The sequence below is a fragment of the Mirounga angustirostris genome, unplaced genomic scaffold (genome assembly GCF_029215605.1).
Source record: "Mirounga angustirostris isolate CCGP_5_RB_7025 unplaced genomic scaffold, mMirAng1.0.hap1 SCAF_13, whole genome shotgun sequence".
Classification (NCBI taxonomy): domain Eukaryota; kingdom Metazoa; phylum Chordata; class Mammalia; order Carnivora; family Phocidae; genus Mirounga; species Mirounga angustirostris.
Genome location: NW_026991721.1, coordinates 92,150,968 through 92,164,654, shown reverse-complemented (window position 1 = coordinate 92,164,654; position 13,687 = coordinate 92,150,968). Strand labels below are relative to the sequence as shown.

The 13,687-nt window shown below is 38.4% G+C and overlaps 1 protein-coding gene across 20 annotated transcripts in view; it reads right to left on the bottom strand.

Annotated features, from left to right (window-relative positions):
- Positions 1-13,687, bottom strand: part of LOC129046378 (uncharacterized) — a 271,806-nt gene that overhangs the window by 45,188 nt on the left and 212,931 nt on the right. Inside the window, exon 10 of one of the 20 annotated variants that reach the window (XR_010407071.1) lies at positions 1-13,687. This exon is cut by the window's left edge and continues 15,590 nt beyond it. The exons of the other annotated variants lie outside the window; for them this stretch is intronic. The gene's annotated coding sequence lies outside the window, so the exon portion shown is untranslated. 20 annotated transcript variants of the gene reach the window in all.

Genomic DNA, 13,687 nt, shown 5'->3' with positions numbered 1-13,687 from the left:
CACAGAGGGGAAAGAAAAAGACTCCTTAAAAACATTGTCTTTGCCAACACAATCCCGAGGAAACAATTTTTTTATTAAAAAATTGAGATTCCTCCCAATGCTTCATTTGTCTCGATAAATGTAGCCCAAGGCACAAAAACACATTCTTAATAAAGTTGAAATGCACAGTGATTATGCTTTATTTATCATGCTTGTATTTTTCTAGCAATTTTTATTTTTCTATCATTCCCAACATTTTTAATTTCCCATGTGCCTAGGATAGAATGTAAAATTAGAACAACAATTAAACGCAATCTCCATTGAAGAGTTTTCTTGATAAGTACAGCAAAGGTTTACTGATTTAACAGGACAACATGTTTATAATTTGCTGGTGGCAGAAAAATAATTCACTACTGGGGAATTCTGACATCTAAAATCTACATATTGAGATGCTGGAAGGAACTAGAGGGAATGTCTATGATTTTAATTTACTTATCCTATTTAGAAAAAAAGAAGTCACTTGAGTCATTCTGGCTCACTTTCCTTAGCATTAGTCATACTGCATTTCCTTAAGCCTGTGAATGTGTTTCTATGTAAATAAACTATGTAGTTCACTTGGGGATAAAAGTCACAGTATTTAGAGATTATAAAGACCTATTAGATCATCCGGTCTGGCCCACAAGAGATAGTCCCTAGATAGGGAATGTAACTGTTGATCTTTGCCAAGAGGCCAAGAAGAAACAGTTGGCAAAAGTATTTTCCACGCTTTTTAAAAATTTTAACTTATCTAATAGTGCTTTGGTCACTTCCCAAGTGGACGAGTAAAATTATCATTAAACAGTTTCACTTATCAGAGAGACACACAAAGCTTCACTTATCTGAGTTGACCATGTTCCAGCTGCCTCCATTTGTTGAAGAAATGATCTTGTTTGCAAAATATGAACAGTAAGGCATCTGCTCTTTGAACTAGCCAGGCGGTTTCCTTTCAGTAAAGAAAGTCAAAAGGCAAGTTCTTCGTAACTTTTTCCTAATCTATTTTCACCAGTTTCAGAGCAAGAAGATATTAAAACACTGATTTGCTCAAAGTGGGAAATAAATACAACACACGAGGATACAGTAGCAACTGACTACTTTAGAAATCAAAGTGTTTTCCGTTCCCAGTTGCTACATTTCCTGAAGTTGGGAGTAATTTCAAAATTTAAAGTACGGAGAGGTTTGGCATGATGGCAAAAGTCAAGGAGCAAATCAGTAATAGGAACCCCAAAGAAATAGTGAAGATACCTATTCTGGTAACCATTCCCTTTGTTCTGCAGTTCTTAAATCCTTATTTTAGACACACCCTCTACGTTCCCTCCACCCAGATTATATTCAGAAAATTGTCAATGCTACTCTTTAGTATTGACACCATTTCTATGGAGAAAGTCATATAAATAAATACATAAAAAATAGCACAAATAGGAAAACTAACGTATAGTAGAGGGTTAGTAGGTAATGTAAAAGGAAAATGAGATCTGAACATTTTAAGTAGAATTATGTCTCATCTACTAAACACAAACCAACCTAACCCATGATGTAAATCTTCTGTTTTTATGGAGTTAGGGTTTCCAGAGTGGGTTTGATATTTGCGTCATGGGAGATTATATTATAAATGCTGTTTTAAAAAATAGTGTGGTCCTTGACTTCTTGAAGTCTACATCCTAAGTCAAGCGCTTACATTCCATTTAAGCCTGTAACAAATTTGAGGATTTCAGAGGAACTCAGTAAGACTCTCCATGAGCACTGAGCATGCACTGTGAGCTAAGCCCTTTGCAGGTGTTGTGAAGAATTATAAAGGAGGTATTAGATATGGTTCCTGCCCTTCCAGAGCTTATAGTATTACGGAAAAGATAAATATCTACTCCCCCATCCCTCAACTCCCACACAGGATGGAAAGTGAGTGACTAATTTCTGTTATCTAGCTTATGTTAACTTGAACTAGAAAATCAGAGTCCAGACAAGAAAGTAGCACACTGAGATGGGGAAACTGAGGGAAGTTCAATGAAAGGATTATTTTCGAAGATTGGGCAGAGTTAAGACAGACATTAAGACGTGTAAATGTCCAAGTACTAATAGCAGGGGAAAGTCATTACCAAGCCTAGGTGTGAGGGAACAAGGTGTGGGGGGCTGGTTATCAGAAGCTAGAAGAGACCTAGAACTGTCAGGGTGGCCACCATCTTCAGTAGGGAATGAAGCCAGGTCAACCCATGGCCTACAGGAAGACTGTCAGGGGGATTACGTATCGGACCTCTACCTCCACTTTCCCGGGGTCTCCTGCTGGTGCCTCCCCTTGGCCAAACACAATTAGAAGCCAGAGGGCCAAAGGGACTGTTGAGGCAGCCCCTGATTAACAGTCTTTGAGAGCACAGAACAGGATGAACAAAGGTAGAGGGAAGATCTGGCAAGGCAGAGAAGAGCCAACAGAGCTGGCTAAACTTAGAACCACACAAGTTCACAGGATAACGTATGTGCTGTATTCAGAAGGAGATATTTTGGTAGATCGGTGAATGGTAGGGTTTAATTGACAACAGAATATTTTGGCACTTTTCTGTTAGATGAGATCACAGTCAATATTAATTTGAGTTTCCAACTTAAGCCGTAGGACATAAATGGTAAACTCTAGTTTAACCAGTATTCTGCCACGCTGAGGCCCACAACTGGCATTTCCACACATCACCTAACTATACATCAATTTAGCTTGATAGTCCTGATCTAGAAGCACAAGGTAATTTCAAAGCATGAGCTAGGAGACTAATTGAGATTAAAGATAAATTGTAGGCAGAAGGTGTGCTGAGACATGAAATAACTTATAAATCTGAAAGAAATATTACATTGTATACAGAACAATCTTAGCTTTAAGCAAAATATAATCTTTATTTTTTTTAAACTGGTCATTCGTGTCTATTATATATGACGATTTTGATAAAAACCCTATTGATTAACCAGAAAATTCTGTTTCTTAGTCATGAAAGGTAATAAAAAGTTTACTCTTCCTCCCACCCTCAACCAAAGCTTACTTCCCATAAATTCATTTTGTACCTTTCTGTTCAGTCTTCGGGGATCTATTCTCCTTGAGTTTTATGCTTGATTTAATATGTGTTTTGCATATTGGTTCTAGCATTTTAGCAGAGCTTCATTACTCAATAATAAAAAGCTACAAATAGATTAAAAGACTTTTAAACCTTTAGAGGATTCAGAGCACACATCATGATTGCCCCATTTATGTTTTGAAGTTGCTTATTAGCAGTTGACTAGAAGCAGCATATTGGTATAACACTGTAGCCTCACCATTGAGCATGATCTGCCCCAATTTGGAATTCAAGCTATGATTTGAATTCTATACATTTTATTCAAGTTTAAAAATGGCAACCGCAGAACACTTGGGGCCTTATTCATTAAACAATGAGTCATTCTGGAATTCCTTTCCCTCCTTCCTGGACTTGGTGAACTTTTATACATGAAATTTGGCTGCCCTTGATGCAACTGAATCAACAATTAGAGTACTAGTATTGTAATGTATCAGCCTGGCTGGGAAACAGGTCTAAAAATTCCCAGTTCAGTGTAAAAGCTGAACGCACATGCTGTTCTTTCCCGCCACCCCACCCCCCACCAAAGCCGGTGTGGTCATCTGACAGGATTGGGTGGTGATCAATAATGTATACCCTCCCTCCAAATGTTTCAAAGACTATACATAACACAGAACATTTGATAATTATTTGGTGCGCCTAAACTGCGCAGATAACCCCTCAAATGGATTCCTGAACCAGAACTTTTTTTTTTTTTACCACAGAATGAAAAGTCTTTAAATCCTCAAGAAATGGAGCATCCGAATTTTAGCTTCTGATGACAATTCACAAACTACACAGCAAATTTCTTTTTACAGTTCTATAGGGTTCTCAACACAAGGAGATTGTTTTTTCTTTTTTTCTTTTTTCGCTTTTTCTTTTTATTATAGCTATAGGAGACAACAAATGCTAACTAAACTTATTACTGTAATCATTTTATAATATGTGTAAGCCAAACCATTATGCTGTATGCCTTCAACTTCTACAGTGCTGTATGTCAATTATATCTCAATAAAACTGGGGAAAGAATGTACTATAGGAACAAGAAGTGACCTTGACTAAGATTTCCCTGAGGGATACTCTCAAATGAATGGAAAATAAGACCATAAAAATATGTTTCCATATGACCTTTATATGACCATACAAAATGCACAGCCTACTTTTGGGTAATTTTCAAGTGAAATCTCAGCAAAATTATAATGTGTTGATTTTTTTTTTTTTGCCTTGGTTCCCATTTATAAACATATTGGTACACAATCTATCTGAAACACACAACAGATCAAGACCTATGCACAAAGGTAGGACAGGAAAGAAAGAGGCAGCTATGTCTTCATATAGCAATTTGGCCACGTTTTAGAAAATACCCCATAAAATCTCTTACCCTGAATTTGTCCCTTGAAAGGTTAAATCTCACTTCCCCCTGCCAGAACTGGAACTATTTACTAAAGCAACAGAAAGAAAATGGAGGAGACAGAATTTTCCATCCAGGGGAGTCTCAAGCCCTATCGAACATGATGTTGCATGAACCGCCCCCTCCTCCTCCACCCTTCCTTAATGCACCATATAGAGAGGGCTCTCGTGTTGTAAAGGTGTCATATATATTTTCTCTTCACTCAAAGCTTCCTGAATAAAGAGAGATCTATTTGTCTCCATGGTGTTTTCGCCATTAACGGTATCAGAGCTGCAGGAACACAATGGGAGATGTGTTTTCCGTTAACCTCTTGACTCAGAGATGTCCTGATGCTAAACGTTATTGCATTTTGCATTAGCACAGAACAGTGGGAGTTCTGTGACTGATGTAAAAGGGTTGAAAAGGGCCACAGAAGCTCTCGTGTGCTCCATACTGCAGTTCGTGGTAGAGCACGAAGCACATAATTTTTGTTTAGAAAGAGCACAAACAGGAACCAGGGAAGGAGGTAGTGAATTTCACATATCCCACATACCCCCTTCTGTTCACCACTGAGATAACCTCTACTGGAAAATGATATTCAGTCCTTTAACATACCCCATTCTTAGACATTAACTAGGCAGAAATTAATTTACTTTTATTACCCCAGCGATCTACAAACCATGGAAGGACCAAGAGGATTCATAGTCACTGTTTTCTTAGGCTACTTTTTCCATTGCTTTAATGTGGCCTTCAGTGTTGGCAGTTCGTTGTGGTCACAGTAACTGCAAACGTTACCATTGTGCTTGTGTCCCTTTGACAGCATGGAGACAGAACTGGGAATATCCCCCGCCATGTCAGAAAACAGAAGGATACGGAGGCTAAGAAGATTGTAGTCACTGCCATCTAAGATTCCTGAATGACAGCCGCAGAATTGCAGGATATTCTACAGTAGAGGTACCTCAGAAATGATCTGGGTCTAGTCCACAGATTTATATATTTAGACACCGACAGTCAGAAAGCTTAAATGATGAGTATGGCAGAGCCTTGTTTGATACCTGCACTCATGCCCCCGGCTGAATTCTCTTTACATGTGCTATTCAAGGATGCTTTGTGGAATGGATGATCACTGTAACCAGAAAAGTCTTCAGGACTATGCTCAATGTCACGGTGTCCCTATTTCTAAGATGCAACTTTCATAGGCCTGCATCTTGAGTTCTGTTGGTGAAAGGAACTAAGATATTTTTAAAAGATAAACTTTGTGACTACAATTAGAGGGGAAATTGCTGTACTGATCTAAAGATGGAAAGCTGTCTCCAAATTTCTTGCCCTCAGCTTAAAAGTCTGGACATCCTGGGATTCAGAGGCAGTTGATCATGTAGAACTTTGCTACTCAAGAGTATGTTCTACACCAACAGTAAGAGCTTCATTTAAGTGTTGGTTAGAAATGCAGAATTTTAGGGCTCGTCCAGACTTACTGAAGTAGAATCTGTGTTTTAACAAGATCTCAGGGGATTCATAGTAATTAAAGTGTGATAAACACTATTGAAAGGAAGCTTTCAACGGAACTTGGAAGTATAACTGTTAGAGAAACAGAAGGCAAAGACCACGAGAGGTTGGTCCTACTCAGAAGAGAAAAACAAATATTTCAGTGGGGTTAGAATTTGGAGGGCAAGAGATGAAGGGAAAATTGTACAGTAGGACAAGAATGGTAATGAGGTAAGGTGTTGCAGTTCAAACTTGTACTAAGTATTTAGAGAATATATATTTGGTTGACTAAGAAAACCTTGGTTTATTCATTTCTTCCTGGATCTTCAGAAAGCTGGGAGAAGACACTGAACCAAAGACAACTCTGGCAAGGCTAGGGTTTGTCCTTCCAAAGAATATCTCTGGAAGTGCATACTTCCAAACAAGAAGGGGATCAATGGAGTTATCACATACTAGTTAAATGTCTCTATTAATAGACCAAGTCAAAGTCAAAAATAATCTGATGCATGCGAATGAAGAAGTATAAATGACCTGTGTTCAGAAAAGTTTATAAGCTCGCTGTTCTAACTGGCCAGAGTCTCCTTAAATCATGTCAGCGAAATGTTCTTTTATGGATGAAGAAGGTCAAGATGCCAGCAATACATTATGTTCTGAAGTCTATCAGTGTGCTAGAAAATAGCTGGATTAAATTACCAGATTCCAAAAAATTAAAATAACATTTGTACCACCCATATAGATATTATAGTTTCTTGATGATATTTTAAAATGTAGCATCATGTACCTCTTTATTTTTTCCTTTTAGCTAAAATGAAGTCTCAGAAGATACTATGGTCATTTGTATTATACTATGGTGTATTTAGGGTTTCTGGGACCAAGAATGATTATCAGACATAGAGTTCAGTGAAGAGTTCCCTTGAGGAAAGAGAACACATACTCACCAAAGATGAAGATAAGAAATGACTCCTGTTGGAGAATATTCTACCCAACCCGAACTGCTATAACTTACACTAAGATGTGTCTAAAGTGGCCTCCAGCATAATTTATTTTTCTCGCAGTTCCCAAACTGTCCTACCATGGGCTACTAGCTGAAAAATGGCAACACTACAACCTCCTAGACACCACAGCCATTCTAGAAGCAAAGAGAGCATTATGTAAAATCTGGTGGGTACATCCTTATTACCTAGTCAGTAGAAATCCAATCATGCGAAAGTTAGTTTGTTTTCAAAGCATGACCCCAAATACTCCTTGCCTCTTGGGAGCCGTGGCTATTTGAAACCATTGAAGTTTATGGCACTGCAAGGAGAAGATCTTATTGTCTTGTACAGGAAGATAACTTGATTAAAAAAATAAAAGCTTTATAAATGTATGAACAGTACTAAGTAGGTCCTTATATGTCAAGAGGCTACGGATGTTTAATACACACACTCTAAGCCAACACAGATATAGGTAATAACTGTTTCATGTCAAACTCATAATAAATGTGACGAAGTAACTGCTGCTTTGCCACTCATATACTCTGGGCAGATTGTGCAAGTTCACTCTAAGTCAGGCAAAGTGTCCATCGTTCTTGACACTAGTCATCACCACGGAATGACTGAGTCTTGTTTCTGATTTAGTCAATCCCCACATTATTACCAGTCCAGTCTCTTGGCATTTTCCCGCAGAAGTTGGTGGGAATGCACCTCATTAACAGGGACATATGTAACATTCAGACAAAGGCCAGCTCAGCCCCAAATCCAAAATGTGAATTCACAAACATGGCTCTTGATCTTGGGAGCCCCCCAGGATAGAGGGTGCGAAATTACTTTCAATTTGATGAACTCTAAGAAAGTGTGATGTGTTCCTGAGTTCCTTGCCCTTTGCCAAGAAACCTCCTCCTAGTGCCTCCTACTCTGGCGCCAGGCTGGGTCAACGTGACTTCCTTTGACCAATGAAGTACTAGCAAGCACAAAGCAATCAGAAGCTGGCAACCTACTTAAGCCTTATGGCTCTTCCTTGTTCTTGCTCCTCTGCCTTCGCCATGAGAACATGCAAGGAAGAGTTTGTTGGAAGACACAGGGCTATGTAGGGCATAGAAAACTGAATTACCTCAGCACCCTAGTGACCCCATCCTACAGCTGACAGCCAGAATGAATGAGACCAGCCAAGACCAGAAAAACTGCCCAGTCTAAGTCACTGACCCACAGACTCACGAGCTAAACATGTTTATTGTTGTTTGCCACTGAGCTTTTGTGTTTATTATGCAGCATTCTTGTGACAATGGGTAATTGATAAGCTGAATCCCTCAAAGGCTCATGTTTTTGGTGAAACAAAATCCAACCCAAAGAAACAGAACATGAAAATACAGCATGGGTACAAGAATTAAAACCTGAATTCTAAAATGCCAGTAAAATAACTGTACCCAATCTTACCTTTCACAGGCTTTCCTAGAAAAAAAGGCCCGGAGGAATCGTGATCGTTCTCGGCATGTTGCTTTGTGCAAGACCCAAGGAAAGCTAGGAGGCTGTACAGTCATCTCCCTTGATGTAATTCTAAACTATACAACCTACTACCTCAACCTGGGAACATGCAGTCACAATGGCTGGAAAGCTACCATTTCTTAAGCAATGAAATTACAAGTTAGTCTTGTGATTGTTCTTCGTGCTGTCACCTATTTGGGTCATTCATAAGAGACAACACATCAGAGAAAGTAACACAAGAGTCCTGGCTTCTTGAGATCACTGTGCATACAAGAAGGGAGGGAAGACTAAGGGTTGTTCTTCTTGGTATTACTGGTGCATCAAAATTATGGTAATGTTATATAATGGCGTTTATTCTGATCAAACTAATGCCCTCCAGTGTCTATGTTAACAGAATATAGAAGTAGACCAATATTTAAACTTGAACAGTTGAAAAAAGAATTTAGGAAAACGAATGTTTCTACTGTGAAACTGAACAACTGTCATCTCTAAAGGGTCAACACACAAGGGGAAAGAGCTTCAGCCAAAACATGGTGAAAAGTTATAGGAAACAGGATTATGAGCAAAGCAGAGATAGACAAATAATATAGAAGCTACATTGAACATCCACTCAACAATATTTACCATAATATTACATAATTCACATATTTATCAAGTGCCCCTCCTTCTAGAATTGAGTGTTTCAGCACTTTTTTTGGTATAAATTCTTTCCCCAATACTATATTTAGCAATGTGTAAAACGTGACTCTGTATTTTTTTTTTCCTTCTAAAGAAATACAGTAGATTTCCCTGTTTGCTTTTAATTTTTAAACTGGGTCATTCCTTTATCATCAGTCCCAGTCTGATGCTGGGGCAGCAGACTCTTAGCAGCTTGATGACTTCCCATCTCCACGTGAACTCACGTTGGATCAGCTTTGCACTTCCCCATGAGACCGCTCTCTGGTCTATAGATGGCCACCTCTCCTCATCACTTAGCTAGACTCTCGTTTTGCCTGGTAAAAGCTGTTCCATAAAGGAGCTGGGCCCAGGCATATAGAGATGGAGGAGTATCTAAGCACATGGTGACTAAAAGAGTGATAGTCCTATGGTGTTGATTATGTTCAAAAAAATAGATCCAAATGTTGTAGAGTTGGCATTTTATCATGCTCCACTAACCTGGAGAGTGACCATTTCCCCAATCCTATTCCCTGACGCAGATATCATGGAATGGGGCTGCTTTTTTTGAGGAGGCTGCCTCTCTTGGATCAGTGCTAGCTGGTTTGGGGGAAAGACTGGGAAGTTAGTTTTACCAAGCAAACTCCCATTCAGCCTTCAAGCCTCAATTCAAAGAGTTCTTCCTCTGATCACTCATAATTTCATATACACATTTCTAATTTAACCCTAACACTATTGCATTATAATTTATCTATCTGTCTCTTTTATTATACCTTGAGCTATTTGAAGATGGGGCTGCGCTACTCACCACCGCAAATGTAACCCTACCCGAATGCCTACTACCTGGCACAAAGGAGGGACTTAAAAATATGTTCGTTGTATGAAAGCAAAAGCATATGAATGAATGGGTAAAGTGGGAGTATAAATGAACCTAAAGATAAAGGCCAGGTGGTTTTTATTTTTCTGTCATGTCTCTTGTCCTACTTACATTGTAACTTCATAGTATGGCAAAAAAAAAAAAAAAAAAAAAATCGCAGAATGGCTGAATTCAATTTGGCAAGTTTGCCTTAAGTCCTGGATCTCCTATGGAAATTCAAGGAGTAACTGTGAGTCCTCTGCCTTTTGATATTCAATTATGTATAAGATTTAATATTCACTAGGACAGTGGAAGAAAACGTAAGTCATTGTCTTTCCTTTGCATTTGAATTTCTCTCATTTTCCTTGCACTGACCATTTGCTTGATTCTGTAAACACTGTGAAGGCCTAACCCTTAAGAACGGAAAACAATGAAAGCGCCCTCTAAGAGTTAGCCAAAGAAGGTAGAACAAAGACAGTATAAGTTTTGATGTGCTAGCATGCTAGTATATTAGCCTAAATGTGTAGCTTATAGAGCTTTTAAATATCCAGAAGTGGAAAAATTCACCTTCTTCTAGGGGTCAAAGATAGAAAGATGTTGCTGCTGGAATACTAATGGTTTTCAATACCCTGCTCTTTTGGTTGTGTGAATTCCTTGTTTATTTACACTGATTTTAGCCCATTATCATGTATTAGTGCAATTATGGCTCATTACATAATTAGTGTAAATATTTGTAGGCATGCAATAACAACATGCAATTATGATATGGAATGATGTCATAAAAAGTCTTATTGAAAGAAAGAGTAAAAAAACAAAATAAGTAGCATTTACAGCAGAACAGTAGTTATATATCTTTAGGTATAGGCAATCTATTGTACTCTGTAACTTTCAAAAATAGATTCCAAAGATATTCTGAATCCATATATACAGACACTGAAGTCTGAAGTGCTATCAGCAGCAATCCCCCCAAATGAAAAGACGGTGAACCTCAAACAATGCTACAAATGTCTGAGATCATGGAAAAGGATGGACTCCCCAGGAATAGACACATTCTGTATCGATTAGGTATTTGGAAGCTGGGCAACTATTAGGAATAAAGCATGATTCATTAAAATAGGTGTCCGTGTAACTGACATGCAATCCTACGAAGGGGATCCTGAGCAAATAACCATTTTTTTGAAGTCACAGTCATATCTTCACTGTTTCACAAAGTACTGAATACAGTAAGCATTCATAAAACTTCATTGGGCATGGGGCGCCTGGGTGGCTCAGATGGTTGGGCGTCTGCCTTCGGCTCAGGTCATGATCTCGGGGTCCTGGGATCGAGTCCCGCATCGGGCTCCCTGCTCCGCGGGAAGCCTGCTTCTCCCTCTGCCTCTCTCTCCCTGTCTCTAATGAATAAATAAATAAAATCTTAAAAAAAAAAAAAACAAACACTTCATTGGGTGAATGAGTGAATGAATCTCATAATTTTTCTAGTCATATGGCTATCCCAAAAGAAATAAGGAGCTTCATTCTAACTTTACTTTATTGAGCACCATGTCAGGTGTTGACAAATCTTTGAAATTTTTGAAGAGTCATTCATATTGACTTCTCTGTAAAATTTCAGCACTATTCCAGGCATAAGAAGCTTAAAAAACTTAGAGAGGCTAGAGCACATCGGATGAGGTTAAATACCATAGTCAGCCAACAAAGATTCATAAGACCTAACAGATACTAGGGAATTATTGGTAAGCACATTGAAAAAGAAGGAATCATATTAAATTAAAATTCAAAGTTAATTATTTCCCGTACATACCATTTTTTCTTGTAGAAAAATCTATTTATTAATTTTGGAATAAAAACAAGAAACTCTTTTAAAACGAAGTATCAACTCCTCCCTCTGCCCCCCACCCCATCTCTGGTGATGAGGGTTGAATTGCTTTATCAAATGCAATTCTTGGAATAAGAATTATAATTTTGTTTTTTTTTTTAAACTAAACTATATCCTGATGTTACAGCTTCATAAATGTATTTTGATACCAACAATTTGAGGATTTTAATAAAACTACTTTGTTTTATATTCATTCTCTCTACACCTCCATGCAATACTGACTACTGAAATATATTTTTAGAGTCTTTCTGGGGAAGACCTGAAATTATTTTACTTTCTGCAGCTTCCTATAGAATATTTGGCCCACTCTGAGGGAGACCCAAAGGAATAATTAATATCTACAGAAGCATTCATTCATGGACATGGAAGGAGGGAAAAACACTGAATTGCATCATCATGTAAAATATTTAATATCCTGTTTCTTGTGGCCAGGATCCAGGGGCTTTGGGTTTTCCACTAGAATATTTTCTAGTCAGATGAATCAAATAATAGTATCACAGGTCTTTTAGAAACCTTGAAAAGACTGACTGCTCTCCATAAACTTTTTTCTTAGGGTAATGGGTTTTAAAAACCTCTTTCAAAGAAACAACCTGGCAGTCACCTCATGGGCATCCTGTAGTCCTTCTGGTGTCTTTGTATGGGGACTATAGGCAGCTCAACGTCCCCTTGGATTCATGAACTCCATTGGTCTCACTGGTAACACACTTTAACGGCAGGTTAATGGGATGATGAGTGGAGACATGATTTTGCCTTTATCAAAGATAAGTATTTATCCAGGGAAAATACAAGTTTAATTTGCTAGCAGCTTATCCATTCTAAGTCAATCACTTCAAGAGGCAGGTAAAACCAAGTAGATTGTTTGCTTAATGGGTGGATCAAGGCATTGGGCAAACAATTATACATGATACACGCCGATGAGGACAGTCTTTCTCTTCAGGATGTCATGTTCTATCATTCCGTAATGAAGTAATGACTTCTTGGCAAGCTGGCAGCTGAGGCCTACAACCCTCTTCGATGCTATGCCAAGCAAACACAAAGGTAATGCGTGGACACCATATCCTCCGGGTGGAGCATTTGCAGAACTTTTCATTCTCCCCCTTAAACATATGGGATCTATACCTAGACCTTCCCAATTCCAACATACAACATTTCATTTTTATGTATGTAATAGAAGAGTTCTACCATCCCAGGACAGGGTGGCTCTGAAGAGGAAAGAGCATTTAATGAAATAAAGTGTTACCATTCGAATTTCAAACTTACTGCCAATGGTAACTCAGTAACTGCTTTATATTGACTCTTCTGGTTAGAAGAGTCTGCACAAAAAAATAAAGCAAAACAAAACAAAAATCTTAAGGGAATTCCTGGCACCGTGTTTGACCAGAAGGGAATGCAAGAGTTTAAGAGTCATCCAAATCTGATCAACTTTTCACCCTGGGTTCTGTTTACAGACTCCTCAGCTCACATTGTTGGAATGAGACAAATATAGCCACTTTTGCTTTGATCTGAAGTCAGTTTGGCTTTCCAATCCTGGCACAATGGTGACATTTAAGAGGCAAGGGGATAAAATTATTTTCATTCCAACCTCTTAAACATGTGAAGACTTACAATACAACTCTGGCCAACTATGAAGTTAGACCTCAACGGGCGATTTCTTTTTTATAAAAAGTTCTTTTTCTTACAGTGCTGGCTATGCACAGAAGTATAAAGACTTCAGTGCCTCCATTCCCTTGGTTAATTTTATTTTAAGAAGATAAGGACGGATTTGAGAACAATGGGGGAGAAAGAATTGCCACAAGGTACAAGTCAGGCCAGGGTGAGATGGGTCTTGTACACGAGCTTCTGTCCGTTTCCAAAAAAGATCACAGTAACTTTCAAAACAATTAGTCAGGC